We start from the raw sequence: 19912 nt of genomic DNA, 5'->3' as shown, positions 1-19912 counted from the left end.
TATTATTAGTATCTATTTATTATATTTTATCTATTATTAGTATTATTTTTATCTATTTTTACCTTGACAGTTAAATCACGGTGTAAATAATAATGGTTCATTAAACCTTTAAACAATTTTTATACTATTGCAAAACATTTTTTACTCATGCGATGATATGGATATGTATATGTATATTGTTTTTCCAAACCAGTGAACCAATTTAAGTCTTGGTCTGTATCAGTCTACTGCATAAGTTTAGATTTTAAACGTTTCCAACATGAACTTTCAAAGATTGTGCAGGACATAAGTAAGTGCAAAAATTTGATTGTGCTTTCTGATAAAACTTCTAATTCTTACGAAATTTCATTAAGTGACTATAAAACATTATTAAAAGACAATATTACTAAAGATTACGAAAAATGTACTGATAAAACTTTAAATGATACTAATGTAGAGGCTAAAAATTTAACTAAAAACTTAAAAATACATGATAGAATCAAAAAATTGCCTTTAAAAAACGCATACATAACGGTCAAAGACCATAAAGATAACTTTTTGACACATCCCAAATGTAGATTAATTAATACTATTAATAAGTCCGATGTAGGTCGCATAGTTAAGGTTAAGATTGACTGCATTAATAAGGCTGTTCGTTTAAAATCTAAACTTATGCAGTGGACTGATACTGACCAAGTTTTAAATTGGTTCACTGGTTTGGAAAAACAAACGTACAGCTTTTTTAAGTTTGATGTAGTTGATTTTTATCCTTCTATCAGCGAAGAATTGGTAATAAGATCACTAAAATTTGCTGGTATTAATACTAGCGTACCTACTGAAGACTTAAGTCTAATAAAAAACGCATGTAAATCAATACTTTATGAACAAGGAAACCTGTGGCAAAAGAAGAGAGCAAATAACACCAGCTTTCTTTTTAATGTAGCGCAGGGATCGTTCATGGGTGCAGAGTTATGTGAATTAGTAGGTCTTTTTTTGTTAGATGGGTTGAAAAATATCTTTGGTTTAGAAAGAGTTGGGTTGTACAGAGACGATGGTCTAGCTTTACTGCCCAATTCTTCTGGCTTTATAGTTGAAAGGCTAAAAAAACAAACGCACGCCTTCTTCAAGTCCATGGGGTTACGAGTCACTATTGAATCACCAATGTTGACGACTGACTACCTGGATGTGAAGCTCAACTTGTATGATCTCTCCTATATGCCTTATAAAAAGCAAAACGCAAAAATTATGTATATAAATAAATGTTCGGCCACCCAAAAAATATTATAAACTAAATACCAGAAATAATTAATCAACGTTTAATTAAAAGATCAAGCAATGAAGAAAACTTTTTAAAGACAAAGCAAGATTACGAACTAATAATGAAAAATTGTGGTTAAAATGATAAACTTAATTTTGAAACAACGGAACAAAAAAACAAAACGACCAATAAAAGTAAAAGAAAGCGAAATATAAGGGGTATATTCCCCCATTCTGTAATTCAGTTAAAACAAACGTCGGCAGAGAATTTATAAATCTAGTAAAAAAACATTTCAACAAAAATAACCCATTATCAAAAATATTTAACAAACATAATATGCGAATCAGTTATTCATGTATGGCGAATTTGGAGATATTAATTAAGTCGAATAATCAAAGGATTTTGAACAAAAGTAATTTAATCAAAAATCAGTGTAATTGCACTGGTGGCTGTAAATATAATTTGAAGGGGGGCAATTACCGGTCAGAGAACATTATTTACAAGGCAACAGTTAACTCTGACCTTGGAAAGAAGTTCTACGTCGGTTTATGCTCCACTCAATTCAGATTTCGGTATGCTAACCATAAAAAATCCTTTAAAGGTGGTGTATACGAAAATGAAACTGAGCTTTCGAAGTATTTTTGCGGCCTTAAGCGCAAAAACATTGATTTTAAATTATCTTGGGAGGTGATAAAAAGAGCACAGCCAATAGAAGATGGTAACAACCCTGTTTGTAGGCTGTGTTTAAAAGAATCAACAGCCGTTATGTATGCGTTAAAAAAGGAAGGTTGTTTAAATAGAAGGAGTGAATTCATATCGTCTTGTCGACATATGAAAAAGCTCCTTTTAAAATACAACAAATTTTGAAGTATTTTATAGTCAATTAACTGTTGTTTTCGTCAATTTTAGTTGTTTGATTAATTAGATCGTAGATCGATTTTTGTGCTGAATATTTGTAATGTACAATGTTCAATTCTTACGTCATATTGTTTTTGTTTTTTTGTAAACTTTTGCATCTTTGTTTACCAAAGTGCTTTTTATTTTAAATTTGAACTGGCTGAAGATTAGAGACAATTTTTTTTGTCTTTATGAAACATATGTTCCAGCATTTTTAAAATCGTCATTTCAATAAATTATTTAAAAGCCTTTCTAGTGGGCTCAGTAGAAGGTGTTCAAGTTTGAATATTACCCTTATTTTATATATATATATTTTAATATTTATTTTATATATAAATTTATATAAAATAAATATTAATATATATATAAAATAAGATTTTTAAATACTAGTACATATGTTTCATAAAGCTAAACGCTTTAATCAGCTAGTTCAATTTAGAACAACAAGCTCTTTAGTAAACAGAGCTTTATGAAACATGTGTACTAGTATTTTAAAATCGTATTTTTCTAAAAGACTATTTAAAAGCCCTTCAAGTGGGCTCTGTAGAAGGTGTTCAAGTTTGAATAATCACAATATATATATCATTTATTAGGAAAATGCGATTTTTGAAAATCTAGAACATATATTTTATAAAAACAAAGGTATTTATTTAATCTTCAGCTGGGTCCAATTAAAATTTTAATTTAATCTTAGCTTTAATTAAAGAATATTTTAATTTAAACTTGCTGAAGATTTAAGACAATTCGTTATAAAATATTTGTTTATATACTTTTTTTTAATTCGATTTTAAAAACAACAGAACATACGTTTCAAAAAAAAAATTTATGTAAATTATAAAAAAAAATAACGTAATGTTTTAGCAGTGACCAATTAAAGTTTAATTCATTGCTTTTTTTTTTTTTAATTGGTTAATTTTATTAAACAGGTTTGTTTTGTGTGTAGCTACAGTGCTTTAAAATTAATGTTTTATATTAAACCCTGAAATATATACAATCGGAAAATGCTGCGTTATAAACGTTGTCTGACAGCTAAAATACAAGACTTTCAAATATGGCAAAAAACTTAATTGTTAAGAAATATATTACTTGTGACTATGGAGAAAAAGAATAAAATTAATTTTTCGAAAAAAAATTTGTAAAAGATGAGCAACCAGATACTTTGGTTTGTTAATGTTACCTTTACTGTTGCTTTATACTCGCACAATATATACAAGCTTGTTTGAAGGGTTTTAACAACGTGTAAGTTATTAATAAATGCTGTTTTAGTAATAGTTTGTATCTATTATATGTTTTGGTTTTAAGAAAGCAAATAGAGAGATCTCAACTGCTGGAGGAGAAGTAATATTTGAATAAGATTTAAGCACTGACGAGGTCTTTGACCGAAACTTAGTTTGTAAAATAAATTTTTTAACGAATAAATATAGTTTGTATCTATTTCAAAAAGAGTCGGCAGTAATTCGTAAGTGGCGGGCCGCAGTTGTTTAAAGTTATAGTAGAACTCAATATAAAAAACTACTTTAAACCACAAATTTTATTTTTACAAAATTTACCTTTGTTCTTTTAAAAGCTCTGTTTAAGCTTAAAAATACAGTCTAGGCTGCAGGTTTATGCTTTGCAAAGAACATTTGGGTCGCGGATCGTATTTTGCCGACTATTTATTTAGAACGACAGAAAAAGGACATGGCTAAAAACTTTTTGATACAAGTGGTCAGGTTGGAGTTGTATATACAATTCTTGCTGCTTACTACTTATAAAATTAACTTAATTAATGTTGTAGCTCGTGTGTGGCTAAAAATAAATAGTTTTAAAAAAGTAGACAAAAATTCATTGGAAATTTATCACTTATTTAACGTCATTTAAAGCAAATAGACTTTCGAGTATCAATAAAATATCAACAAAAGACTTTTAAAAAATCAGCCAAGGCCTAAAAATATAAAGGAGAGCTTAGTGTTAAAATGTACAAATCAACTTCTATTTTAGTCGTAATTAAGTTTAGTATGAAAAACTGCGAATGTTTCATCTTTATAGAAAAAATCTTTAACAGTAAATAGTTTAATGTTTTGTGTTATTTATAAAAATATTTTCAAGACTTAATTAGATACCATTTTCAATAAACTCAAATAAAATCATTTAAGTTAGATCATTAAAGGAGGTTACTGAGTGAAATAAAAGAAAAACTATAATTATAATTACAAAAACATTCAGTTCAGATACATTTTTTAATTTTTTTACTAGGTGTTTTACAACTTTTATGTTTAAACATTTCCCGCGTTCAAATTAATTTGTTGTCTTTAGATAAGAACCTAGTCTTACTTGTATTATAAATATAGCTTTAAACATTTTCGCTCGAATTTGTCTAAAAATCTTTAAGCGAATTAAGGTATATTTATTTAACTACATCAATTAAAAATAGTTTTTGAATACATTAAAATTTAAAATGGTTGTTATACTTATGAACACTTAATGGATAAAGCATCATCCACAAACACGTATTAGGGTCGGTTTATACTACTTGTAAAAAGTAATTTAAAGCTTGATAAAACACTACTAATTAAAATGACATGTTTACTGAACTAAAGTATTGTTTGTTTTGGTTTTCACTCAAACGTGAGCTGATTTGTTTCTCAGAGCTACCATAAAATTAAGTAATAAACTAAACAATTAGGAAAAAATAAGTATAGTTTTAACATTGAATTAATGTTTTTTTTCTAATTAAGATAGTTAATAATTCTAGGGTGTGTTTATTTCTCAATAGTTCAATTATTTTTAATTTTAAACAGTACTTACGCTTTCAGAAAAAAATTATACTATAAAAAGTAAACTGTTGCTAAACATTTTTGGTTAATTAAACTACTTTTGGCAATCTTTGATTACAAACTGCAGTCTTTATAACTAATAAAAAATATTCTTTCAATCAAAAGTAAGGAACTGTAAAACAGGACAAGTAAAACTGATTAATATAACTTAATCATTCTATTAAAATTCTTTTAATTTCTATTAAAGTAATGTCACTAGCATACACTATCAAAACTATCAAGTATTGGTATAAATAAAGCATAAACAAACAAACAACAAAATAATATTTTTTCAATGCCAATGTTTTATTTTTTTTATTTATTTCAGCTGTAAAAGTTTTCTTTTAAAATTTTGAAATATTAAAGTAAAACTTCATATTACATACTACTACCATATTAACTGTTTTGTTTTAGTAAAATAAATGTACTAGTGTTTTATGTACTTGAAAATTTAGTTATCAAATATTTTTAGAGACAAATTTAAGCGTGAAAAAAAAAGCGTGCATTGAATTTTTAGCATAGAATAAAGTCACTCAGTTTCTGTGAATTCAAGTAGCAATGTGTTTTTAATATGATTGAGTTTAATTGAAAATTTAAAAGCTAAACTTTTACGTACTGTTTTATAAAACTAAAACAATACTAAACATACTAAACCACTGTTGTTCTCTGAATTTTTATTTTGTGTGTTATCACTCTTAAATATAGAATTTAGTTGTTAGTATAGCACGCTAATTGAAATAGCCTTACTAACAATACTAACTTTCAGAAACCGCAGTATACAAAATGTTTAACATGTTCACAACCCTTGTATCGAAGACCTTCGTAGACAGCAAAAAAAAAGTGGTCACCGACACAGTTACAACTGAACCAATAAATGTTGAAAAATACCAGAAGATGTCTGAGTACTTCAATGATGTGAAGGCCTCATACGTGCAACGTGATTATATACTATTGGAGTCTCCCGACCCTTTTCAGTTCCACCCTATAGAAGGTCTGCGTGAAATCGGCAATGTTGATACATCAATCAAAGACTTTCTGGATTCAAATGCTCCCTCTTTAAATTTTGGAGCTGTAAAAAATTATACCTTTGTTATGTACGTAGCAGTACAGCTAAAAAAATGTAGCAAAAATGCGTAGTTCTATTGACAATGTCTTGTTGAATTTGTAATTTTACACTGAACTGATGTTATTGCATAAACTTATTACCTTTATTTTTGTTACGTATAAAACACTGGACGTGTTTTAATTTTTATATAGTAATTGGCTTACTGAAAATTGGTGTATAAGTTGATTTTATTTAAATGTATGCTCAATTGCATACTGTCGTTCAAAATAAATATACGCACAGTAAAAATCTGATCGGTTATTTTGTTAATCCTAATGTACAACTATAAGTCCGTCGATATTAAGTAAATCTACGATGCATACATAATATACTAAAGCTTAACTACTAATTCAACTTTCTAAATAAAAAGCAGTTTCTAATGTTTTTTAGCTCCAAAGAAGTAATTCTTCAAACCTTCATTATAAAAGTAATATACTAATAACAATAATATTCGAGTTTTCTTCTAAACGTTTAAAAAGTGTTTTTTCTACTAATAATGTTTTAAATACTAGGTCATAAAAAGTTTTTAAAAACAAACAAAAAACTTTGTTGACGTTATAAGAGCGACCAATTATAGTTTAACTCATTGCTTGCTTTTTAGAAATATAAATATATTTATAAGTGTGAAGCTGTATACTGTAGAGTACTTAAAATTATTGTTTAATAACAAGAACTGGAAAATGTTTAATTGTAATTTTCTGGTTAATCTATTTTTAACGTTGTTTGTTTGTAAAAATCTAAAGTTTACAGATATAGCATTTCAATTAACTAGTAATAAAACTTCACTTGTACAAAAGAAAAATTTAAAATTATTTATTTCTAAGAAAACCTATAAAAGTTGAGGAATAGTATTTGTTTTATTAACGTTACTTTTATGGTTTTATTAAGTTTTACTAAAAAATTTTACTAAAAGAAATTGCTTCCGTGCCGCAGTTATTTGAAACAATTTTAGAACTCGATTAAAAAAAGTACTATTTTAAATCACAAATTGATTAAAACAATCCATAATAAAGTACTGGTAGATACTAATTATCGAATTAAAAGCCTAATTGTAATTTTCACTACAACAACTCTTCATTGTTTTAACACGTCTACTTTTAGCTTAAAGTTCATTCGCAGGCCGCTGTCATCCGACCCCTGTTTTAGAACAACAGAAACAGGACTTAGCTAAAATATTTTTGCGACTGGTGGTGAGTTCGGAGTAATGTTTCCTAATTTTTCTGCTTACTATTTTTAGATTAACTTAATTGTTGTTGTAGAACTTATTTGTGAAAAAAATAACCTTTTAGCATAATTTTAAAAAGTAAACAGAAAACCGTTTTTTTTCTTCGAACGTCGTTTAAGAAAAATAAGTAGACTTTTAACAGTGTACAAAAAGCTTTTAAACGACTTAGCTAAGGCCTAAAAGTATAAAATAGAGCTTATCTTAACGAATTACAAACCAAATGTTTTTTTGAGCGTAACTAAGTTAACTTAGAAAACAAAAAGAATTATAAATACTTTATATTTATGAAAGTTAATTTTTTTATGGTATCCATAAATGAAAATTGAAAAAAATTAAGGCTTTAATTAGATATTATTTTCACATGTGTGATAAAAGTTTAACTCCAAAGAAAACAGTTATTACAAGGGGTTTATCCGAGTGAAATTGAAAAAATGTAGAGTTTAATGGAAACGAAACTGTGTAGTAGTGTTACTAAGAGAGTATTTTTATGATTTTTTCTATGAAGCAAAATATGATATACTTGATAATGTATTTTTTTTTTAAATTTCTGTTAGTTAACTACTTTGAAAGTATTTTTTAAATAATTTGAGCATGTAATTCTATCTATTATGCAAAATTAACATTTTTTATAATATTGAATTTGATTTACACTAGTATCAAAAACATTAAGTATTTAGAACATGATCTTACATCAAAAAGTAGTGACAGGACAAAATGATAAAAAAAAGTTTAGCTTAATGGTTAAACATGTGAAGGAAATGATGAAAGAAAAAATCTTTTATACAAAAAATATTTATGAAAACATTATTTAAATGTTTTTTAAACCAAAATAAATGTTGAAGCCATAAAAGTAAAAGGGATTAAAATCAAATTGAAAAAGACATCTTTATAATTGCTTGAACTGTTTTCACCTAAACATCCTTCATCATTTTTCATGTCAATTGGAAAGCATTTTTGATAAGTTCCCTGACAGGCTGTTTCCGTGCCGTTGTGACATTCAAAACTTTCAACGTTCTCATCTTCTTCAGCGCCGCAATCGGGCGTTCCGTCATTCACGTATTTGCGTTCGATGCAAGCAATGACGTCACTTTTGTGACACTTAAACTCTTTTTCAATGTCGCATAAGACCTCGTCTGAAGCGTCATTGCAGTCGGTCTGATTGTCGTTCACCATTGCAATCGGGATGCAGCGTCCCGTGTCCCGACAACGAAACTCTTCTTCCTCATAGCACTTAAGCACAGTCTTCTCGTCTGCGCCGTTCGAACAGTCCGCGACGCCGTCCATGAATTTACTCCGTAAAACGCATTCCGCCCTTTTGCTTGCGTCGTTGCAGTTGAACGTTCTGTTATCGGTGCAAACCGTGTCCTCAGCGCACATGTGATCTCGTTCGTCTAAGGGAATGCATCGGCCCGACAGGCAAACTTTTTCGGTCGCGTTGAAGCATTTTAAAATGGTGTTTTCGTCGTCCTCGTTCAGGCAGTCAACGGTGCCGTCTTTAACTTGCGCTCTGTGCACGCATTTAGTCGAGTTCTGGCACTTGTACTCGTTCGAAGACTGGCACGGCTCGTCGGATCCATCACGGCAGTCTAGTTTGCCGTCGAGCACTGATGTTATGTTGATGCATCTACCAGTTGAAGTGCACTGAAATTCTGTGCCACGTAGGCAGTCTAATGTGTCCAGTTCGTCGGAATTGTACTTGCAATCTTGAATTCCATCTTGAACCTTATTTTAAAAAGTATATTTTTTATTAAAACATTATAATTAATATTAAACTATTTGTCTTTTTTTTAAGCAAAAAGTAATGACAGAACTAAAATCAAAAAGTTTTTAATTTAATGCTTAGACATTTGAAGAAATGATGAAATAATATTGTTTTATACATAAAACGTTTTTGAAAACATCATCAAAAAGTTTATTAAACTAAAACATTTGTTCCAATAATTTTAATTTATGCTATGTGATTAGTATGTTTTTGAATTAATATTTGTAAATAAATTTGTAAATATATTAAAACAACTTTTATTAAAATAATTTAACTTTATATCATTTCTACTTTAAAATTTTTGGTGTACTTCAATTTATGCTACATGCGGTAAAAATTACTATTCAATAGAATATTTAACTTTGGTATATAGTTGATTTTTGTTATCTGTCTTGAAGTGTTTTAGTAAGGTTAAATACTTAACTGTAAACACTTTTTAAACAAATACACAAAAAACCTTATCTCTGTCGATGCATTCCATTGAAACATTGCACCTGTACTCGTAACTTTCATTGCACCTGGCAAATGTGGTCTCGTCAGTTTTGTCCGGGCAGTCAGTGTAACCGTCGTTGATGAACTCGAGATGCACGCACTTCCCGCTTTTGTTGCAAGTGAACTCGGACATTTTGTCGCATGCTCGCGCTGTTTCGTCACTTCCGTCGCCACAATCGTAAGTTCCGTCGTCAACAAATTCTATCGGTATGCACTGGCCTGTGAAATTTTTTATGAAAATATATACTTGCCACATAAACTACCAATGTAAATTTATTCAAGTTTTATGAACGAATAAAAATAGTTCAGCTGAGTCAATAAACTAAAGTATTTAATTTATATCTAAACTAAATTCTGCCTAAATATATACAAATTTCATTCAATAGATTTTAAAATATCAACATAGAAACCTGTGAACTTGCACGTGAAATCGGTGACGTCATCACACGTCATTGTGACGTTTCTTTCGTCTTCTCCGTCGTCACAATCCTCCTCACCGTCCAGCAGCCAGTCGTTCGGAATGCAAGTGCTGACGTCACGCCTCTGACATTCGAACTCGTCATTTTTGCAAAATAACTGCCTTTTGTGTTGTTCTGAAAAAAAAAAGCATTTTTTTGTTAAATTTTGTTGTACTTATTAAAGACTGATGCTTTTTGATGTTTATTTTATAGAAATAGAAATTATTTTATTATATTGCTTAATTGCAGTATTTTAGAGTAATTAATTTAAGCTAATTTAATGTTTATTTTTGCCTTTATCTCAACTATTTATTAAGTGTCTTTTCGGTAAAACATGGAAAAAATTATGAACTTGAAATTGTTTTTAATTATTTTGAGAGTTTTAAAACATAGCAACCCTTCTTTAGAGTCTACGAAGAACGTGTTTTTGAAAATTGAAAATTTTCTCTACTTTTATCAGCTGTTGCTGAATAGAACTCACTAAAATATTCTATCTTTTAAGCTCTTAACTGTGATGCATTGATTACTTATGTTATAAAATAACAAAAAAAAAAAGTATTTTTGAAAGTAAATCTGTTGTTAAGCAGCTTAAAAGCTTAACATTTAGCTTTTAATTACAGACACTTAAGTTAAATATTAAGTTAAGCAGTTTTTATTTTATAGCTTTCAAAGTTGAAGTAAACCCGAAACTTCTTATTTTTGTTAATAACCAAACCAATTTCAAACTTCATTCAACCTATTTATATTTATTAATAATTGCAAAAAACTTACTTAAATCAACCTGTTGTGCATTAAACTTTTGCTCCATAACTAAGACTAACACATAGAAAATTTTTATAAACATTTTGTTTTTATCTCTCTCTAAAACTTTTACTTGATAAACACAAAAAAATATAAAATAAAACTTCTTTAACAATATCAATTGAAACAGTTGTATGATTATTTTTAAAAACCTATTTTATCAACATTGAAACATATAAAGGTTTATGAAATAGATTCTTTTATTTCTTACACCTAGAAAAACTATTCAGAACTTTTCTTGTTAATAAAATAACTTTTTTCACAATTAAGATAACCAATAGTTTATGAATCTTATTATTAATTAAGCACTATAATTTACAGTTTTTATGATTTAATTTAAATTATGTGTGCAGTATAGCTTTATATTGTGCCAATAAGTTTAAATAGTTATTAAACAATAAAAAAAATATTTATGTCATCCTATAAAAATTCGATCAAATAAGTTTTAAGTGACAAATACAGTTAACATGAAAGAAGAAAATACTTCTACTTGAGCTTTAGTTTATTTTTCATTTGAAATTGAAAAGTGATTATTAACAATGTACTTTGAAAATACATTATTCTGAAACATAAAAAAAGTTAATTCATTTCAAAACTAACTGAACGAATTTCAATTTTGTTTTATTAAAAAAAACACTACTGTTTTTACTTAAAAATAATTGCTAAAGTTAAAAAAAAAATCAATGAAAACAAAGTTCTGCGGGTGCAGAAAAACTTAATTTTTATAAATTTTCAATTGAAAAATGGTAATTATATGTACAATTACATTTTTTAACTTCTTCAGTTTGATTTCAAAATAACGCATTCATTAAATTTATGAATCACTTCATTAACGTCATATAAAAAAAGTTGATTTGTTTTATTTAGAGAAATAAAAGTCTTTTAGCACTACTTTAAAAAAAATAAAAATAAACTTAATTAAACATTTTTTTTGTAAGAAAAAAAAAGTTCTTGTTAAAAAAAAAGTAATGATCACCTGATTTACAAAAGATTATTTAGAGTTTGTAATTTGTAATTGAAACAGATTGTAATAAAATATTTTATGGTGTAGGTAAAATAAAAAATGCATAATTCAAATAAGTTTTTAATAAATTTTGAAAATTGAATGTTTGTTTTTTAATTTGTTCAGCTAAATTAAATTAACCAGTAAGGCTGCTTTGATGTTAATAAGTATCTTTATTTGACTAATTTATTTAGCGTAATTAATTATAACAATTGAAATGTGTTTTTTTAATTTTATTAGTATTATTTAAACTGTTATTATTTACATTGCTATGACTAATACTCCTTTAAACTCTAGGCTTTTTTTATGATACAGTTTTTGTTCTTAATAATTTTAACATTATTTTTAGGAAAATTACTAATAGCGCTTTTATCAGTTATATTTGTTCGTAATTTTATATAGAAGTATATACAAAAAAACTAGATTATCATATTGATTTTATTTTGTTTATACTGCTTTAAGATACTTCTAATGATTTTCTAACGAATATAAACGACGAAAATGATTAACCGGAATTTTTTTTTGACTAATCTATAGATTTTTTTACCTAAGTATTTTTTAATGCTTATTTAAGTTTAAATAATATAAATTTTAAAGAGAATTTTTCAAAAATAAATACACTAGTCACATATAAACTTTAATCAAGTTAAAAAAACAGCACTAGATTATTAGGATCTATTGGACAGTATTTCTACAGGTATAGTACTAAATCTAAGATGAAATGGAGATATCTTTACCATGCCAAAAGTAACAAAGGTGGTGCAAGAAACTTTGCTAAATATCTGATCTTAAGCGTATGGAAATAACAGTTTAAAGTAATAGAAACCTACTTAAAAAAAAGAGAAGATATTTCAAACAAGTGTTTACACAATTTACGGTTTTTCAAACAATACTGTGTTCGCGTTTTCACCTTTCATCTTCATTTTTACACAAAAATATATATTAAAATATTAATAAACTTATTTAACTAATCTTGTATATTGCACTTCTATCTTTTCGCTTTAACTCTATACTTCTCATTACATTACGTAATTTTTTGTGTGATATATCCAATTATAGTTGTTAACCTGTAATGATCACAAAGAAATCGTTCTTTTTTTATGTTCTTCATAACAAAAAATTAGTGAGAGGTTGTTTTTATTGCATGCTTGAATTAAAACATACGTTTTGTCTTTTTACTTCACATCAGAGTTTAAAAGTTTAGGAGATTTTGGCTATCAAGGTCGATAACTAGTAAAAAGGCAAAAAGTGAACAATAGTAAACCAACGATATCTACTATAGGGTAGAGTTTTTTTTGTGTTTGCACTTATAAAAATGAGTTTAGGAAACCCTGCTTTACATTTATAAGAATTATAAAACATTGATATATTTTTAACCCTTTATTTATTTTTTAAAACAATTGTAAGATATTTTTAGAAGTCAAAACTAACTCCATAGTATTAATAACTAAAAATACTTATTTCAAATTACGTAAGAGAGGAGTTATATTCGAATAAAAATCGCAGTTTGACAATCTGTTCAGCGACGGAAATTAGTGACTTTCTGAATTTGCTTTAAATGTTTTTCAATAACATAAAATATCTTAATCATGAATTGAATTTTCTGTAAAATCTGTTTTAATCATATAATTTAGAGTTATTGGTTTTTTTAATATAAAGATAATTCAAGTTATGACGTAACAATTTATTTAAAAGTAGTCAATTTGATTAGATTTTAACTTTAAGATAGTATTTATTTGTTTTTTAGACCTGCACCATAAAAGTTATTTTATTTTATTAGGTTTTTGTTTTGATTAATCTATTTTAAATTATTCCTAGTTTAAATTGTATTAGGAAAAATAAGTGTTTATTAAGGTTGTTTTTAACAGTTTCTACACAATACTTTATAATACTGTAATTGTATATTTGTAAATTAGGTTTGCAAATTTATATTGTATATTATGACCAATTTTAAACGCCATTATTACTTGTAATTATTTGCCTAGACATACTTATAGATAATAAACATTTATTATTTTAGAAAATATTATGTATCTTCTTATTTCTAAAGTATTTATTTTTATACAACTTCGTAGAGCTGTGTTATAATCTTATAAAAAAACGAGGTTAGTTTGATAAATTAGTTGCTTTGCAAATTATTGTTTCTGCAAAAATTAAGTCTAAACTTAAAATTAATTAGCTAATAGATCAAACAGCTTTAATGAAAACCAAAAAATTAAGAAGTAAAGTTTTATTTTTAGTTTACTTTTTGACTAGTTTTAAAAAGTTCTGTAATTTTCTGTTTTTATAAACTAAAAAAAAATATTATGAATAATAAAACAGTAAGCTGTTTCGCAAAATAGGTTAATATGTTTTTTAATCAAAGTTTAGTAATAAGATTAATAAATTTAAACATGAAAATTTGCTGTAAGTATGTCTCATAGATTAATTTGAAATCACAGTTTTAGGAAGTAAAACTTTAGTCTTTAGTTTAGCTTCGGAATAATACTAAAAAGATTTTTATAGTTACATATTTTTGTAAACTAAATTAAATATAAGTACCATCTATGCGAACACAATACAGTAATTAACAATGAAAAATTAATAAGTCTTTAAGTGTTACAGCTTTTATTTTATTAATCCTTTTAATTTCAGAACATTAAAAGCTGCCTATCATTTTGTTTACATCAACAATCTTAGTCTATAAAAGCTTAAATATGTATATGTTGATTCTTATAAGTCCAAAAAAAGTAAAAGCCATATTTGAAAGCTATACTACGGGTCCGATTGTACATGTTCCGGAATTCCCAGTATTTTACTGACTTTCGACTTTCAACTTTAAAACTTTCAACAAATTGCTCTTAGTAACAACAAAATAATATAAACAAAAATAAAAAAACAAGAAGTATTAACTAGTTATCCTAGTAACCACAGGGTGGTATAATGAAAAATAAAAAAATAAACACTAATCAAACAAATATAAATGTGAGATTGACCCTCATACTATTTATCTTCTATACAAGATTATACTTTTATATTTTTAAGCTATGATTAAATAGAAAATTTTATCATAGCTTTGTTTATTTTAAGATTTTGTTTAGAATTAAAAATGGCCAACAACTTAATTAAATTTATTATTGAAATTAATAAAAAAAATTTCCAGAAGGTATTTCAAATAATGATTTTGAAAAATTATTGTTAAAAAATAATGAATCTTTTCTTTTTATAAAAAAAATAGTTAAAAATCTTGAAAATACACTTCATTTAGATTTTACTAAAGATTATTCATTTTTCCCTCACCAGGACTCAACAAATAGTTTACCTAGTACACATGGTGGTCATGTTTCAGGTCCATTAAAATTGGTTAAAAAAGGGATGGTACCAAATTTTCCAACCTCTTATAAAGTTTTTGAACCACTGAATATTCTGGGTAAGAGGGTTCTAGGTACATCAAATAGTCAAATAAATGTCCCAGGGCCAATTTCGGTTAAGAAAGGGTTGGTACCAAATTTAGTCAACTCTTCTAATGTCTTTGAGCCACTGAATGCTTTAGGTAGGAGCAGTCTAGGTCCATTTAAAATAAAAGTCTCAGGTCCAAATTAAGTAGGTACAAGCTATTTGTTGAGTCCTTATTTTTAAATCTGATTCAAATAGAATGTGACCTGTATTTGCTGCACTCAAAAATGCTATTTTAAATAATTTGAGTTGCTAAAAAACCTGGAATACTGGAATTTTCAAACTATATCACTATAAAACCTGGAAATTCTCTTATGTTGAAAAACCAGAGAAGTAATTTAAAAAAAATTTAATTAAAAAAAAATTCTTGCATACATAAGCAATTAAAAAAAAATTAGTAAAACAAAAAAAAAAAAAAGTTGTTTAAGTAATTTTTTGTTTAAAAGTGTTTTTTTTTTCAAGACATACAGTTAAAATCTTTATTGAAATAGCAAGGTTTTATATTAGTCAACTTTATTTTATTTCTTTTTTAGATTATTTAGCATAAATTTGCAGATTACCCTTTTTAAAATAGTTTAAGACAAATTCTCCTGTGACTTTTTTATAAGAGTTTTTTATTTCTTATATTTATTTGTTTAAAATAAAAACAAATGTTGATTTTTGTTAGTATTTTAGAATTTAAAAATATTTTTGTAGAGTTTCTAATAGTTTTAGTTAGATATTTGTTGGTTTAAAGTTGCAACAGCTGATTGTGAGTTCACATTGGTGGCAGTGACCACACAATTGGATTGTTGATGTATTTTTTGTTTCAGCGTCGGCATATACTTGCTTGGGAATTTAATCTTCGTGATTTTCCCACACTTTGTGGTTTTAATGTTGAGTTTATAACCTTGTGAGTGTTTGCCAAATGACGTGTCACCAATGGATTTTTATTTCAGTTAAATAGATAGTTTTTTTTTGGTTAGTTTAATGTTAATTTTAAAGGGGAAGGTAGAATTACAGGTGATGACAACTCACTTCAAAATACGTTTATCATTGTAGAAGGAACAATGAGACTGATGTTTTTCTACCAAAATTCTATTTTGACTTTTAGTTTTGGGCTTAATTATTTTCCCACACTTAGTAGATTTTAATTTTGAAATTTTAACCAAGGATTATCTACAGAATAACGTTCCCACCATGGGATTTTTCATAAAAAAGTAATAACTTGCACCATATTTTATACTTCAATGTTTTTCAGATTTATACTAATTAATTGTAGTATAAAACAAATGGACATGACTAAAACACCAAAGCAAGTCGAGGAATTCAGAGTACAGTCAGCATTTGTAATCACAATTTGGCAGGGAGCCTATAGAAGCAAATCTTTCACCATCTCTAATGGTCGCTCCTCCTTGTAGCAGCGAAACAACTTAAGTACAAAAGACTAAAAAAGGATGTTTGTCATCTAAAAGTTTAAGAGTTATAACTTTGTTTATTTATGTTTTATTTTAAAAAACTTACTAAGTTGTAGTTCATCAAATATTTATAAAAAAATTTTAGTTATTTTTCTGAACAAATGAACAGTTGAGATTACTTAACAAAATTTTTCATTAATTTTGTAAATACAATTTTGTTTTAACATAATTTTAATCAAAACAATGGTCTTGATTAATTTTAATTTGATCAAAAAATTATATTTATTTGAAAAGACTATGCATGTTAATTATTTTCTAGAAGTTTTTCTCGTACACTTGATTAATAACTTGCAATGTTTAATAAAATTTTTTGTTTTCATTTTTAAACTTGTAAAGCAAGCTTTTCTTATGGTCATAGAGTAGTCTAACATTTATTTAATATAAAATAATAATGGTTATAATATGCAAAATTCAACTATAAACTACAGCGCATATTTATTTAACTAAAAAGATTTTCTGTATTTTTTTAATATGAATTACTTTTTTTTAAAGTTATTATGTTTGTGATTTTTGTTATATTTTTTCTTGAATTGGAGTACTACATTTTTTCCTTAATTTAAAGTTGTATGGTATTAACTCTATTAGAACCTATTGAGTTCACTAACTTTGATCGCTCATAAATCAAACGTTACTTTGAATTTTCTTAAGTTTTTAAAAACTTCTGGTAGCTAAGTTGAAACTCTTAAAATTTGATAAACTATTGGTGGATCCCCCACCCCTACTGTTTTAATTTAAAAAATATGATTCATATTTTTAAAGGGTCGCTTTTCAACCTTGTTACATTTTTATGTTAAACAAAACCGAATTGTATAATAGACTCATAGAATTAAAAAATATTATCAAATATTTTATAAATTTTCCAATAAACTAATTTAAGGGCATAGGGGAACTACAATTTTTTTTTCAAATTTTGTCTTTTTTGTTTGTAATCAGATAATACACTTTTTACACTTTACCGCTTGTTGGATTAAAAATAGCTAAGAAGATATAAGGGACCAAAGTTAGATTCAGAGTAGTTTTTTATAAATTTTAAACAACTTGTTAGAAACAGACTTATAATTTTTTTTTAATAATAAATAATATTTTTTTTTAATAATTTCTATCATAAAATTTCTAATGCCATTTTGTTTTAAACAAAGAAAGTTAAATATTTAAATTATGAGCTAAAATCACTGATAAAATTTTCAACTAGTAATAGGTTGACTTATTTTATGATTATTAGTGTTTTTTATCTTAATAATATTGTTATTTATATATTTTTACTATTTATTTATTTTTTTTTCAAAAAGGAAAAAGTTATTTACTATTTTCAGTGTTTTTTGTGGTTGTTTACATTATTATTTTGGTATAGTTAAACTCATATATTTATACAATTATTCAAGTTTGTAAAAAAAAGATAAAATGATATATTTGTTTTATACTATTTTTTAGTTTAAGCATTTTTTTTATGAAAACAGCTTTGTTTTACTTTTTTTTAAGTATTGCAGCTTTATTTTTTTATATTATTTTTTTTAATGTTATAGCTTTAATTTACTATTGGATAAATTTTTGGATAATTTAAAATAAGTTGATAGTAGAGTCGAAATTCTTAAACACACATAAAAAATAAAAACATCAAATATTTTTATTTTCTTTTTTTCTTTTTGAGAAAATTATTAAATGTTGGTTGTAAAGTTTAATAGTCTCATTTTTCATAGAGCTCTTCGTTTTAGAGTTTAAATTTCTTTTTCATTTTTAGCTCATTTTAGTTTTTATTAAGTTTGGGTATGCAACTCGATGACCGAGAGGTATTTTTGCTATCCAGGTCATTAAACCAAAAAAATTATTGATCAAATTTTAACCAAGTTTGTTCTAAAATACATTTCATGATATTTTAAATTATATTGCTTTTAAAATGAAGGACGAGATAGGTTTTCAATGAATTTGTTTTGTTTATGAGAAAATTGCCCTTAAAATTTTAAATTCTATATGGTTGTATCCGAATTATTTTACAAAAATTGTTATATCTCAAAAGTAATTAGTTATTAGTTTTGTAAAAACTATCTTATAGTATATAACTTAAGCTTTGAAATGTAAGGCTTATTTATTTATTTAAAATGTTAGAACCCCTTATGCCGTTAACATTTAAAAAATTTAATAGTTTATATTTGCTAGTTACTGCTTTCAAAATTAATGTTATAAATTTTTCATGTTAACAAAAAACTAGCTTTTGAAAAAAGGAAGACAAAATTTTAACCTTTTACAATGTAAATCGTTCGATAACCATTGATCTTGGTGTCAAAATTCCAAAAAAAAACCGGTTAGGACTATTTAAAAGTTAAATGCTTTTCTTTCTATCAAGCTGCAAGCTATAAATTAAAAATTTTAATCTTTATACAATTATTACGGCCAAAATGAAACCTAAATTTTTCTTTTTATTAATATAATAAAATTAACTTTATATAAAGTTGTTTATGTAAAAAGTGTAAATGTTAAGTATATTTCAAGTATTATAACGATTTTAGAAATAATTAAAACAAATTTTACAAATTCTATAAAAAAATACTAAAAATTTGTAGTTTTATGATAATTTATATGTTAAATAGTTAGCCTGGCTTGTACTTTTATATTCTTAAGTTGACTAGGCTATTTATTTCATAAACTATACAGTTTTAGTTATAGAAAACAAGTAAAATAATAATAAAAGTCTAAATTTTAGACTGTATATTAAATTTTAAGATTTTTGTTTAAATTACTACCAACTTGATTTAATGAGCTTTATAATTAAAAATAAATTTAATCTTAATTCTTAAGTTCTTACTATAAAAAAATTTTTATTGATGAAAATCGATTTTATAACGTAAATACCAATAATTTTCTTCCAAATTTTGTACTATAACCGAAATTTTAATTTCTAAACGTCAGTTTATACCTTTAATAAAAATGTTAAGTCTATGTCATAACATTTGCTTTTAAAAAATATCGTTGACTTAAAATTTGTTTGTCAATTGCAATTTTACTTTAAAACTAAAATATAATTTTTACTCATCCTTATTATCTAATCAAACTTTTAATATATAATTTTGTTTAGTTATGTATATATTTTTTTAATTTAAGTTAAACTTATTTCTAAAATTTAACCCTAAAAAAATAGTAAATATTTTTGTTAATAGTATGAACTTGATATAGGTGAAATATGCAAACTGAGTGTACTATCGGTTTGTATATTTAACCTTTCGAATTTATTTTTTTCTCGGTCTATAAGC

Source organism: Thalia democratica, chromosome 1, assembly GCF_965202585.1.
Source record: "Thalia democratica chromosome 1, ktThaDemo2.hap1.1, whole genome shotgun sequence".
Classification (NCBI taxonomy): domain Eukaryota; kingdom Metazoa; phylum Chordata; class Thaliacea; order Salpida; family Salpidae; genus Thalia; species Thalia democratica.
The sequence above is the reverse complement of the archived record's forward strand: the minus strand, read 5'-3'. Positions refer to the sequence as shown.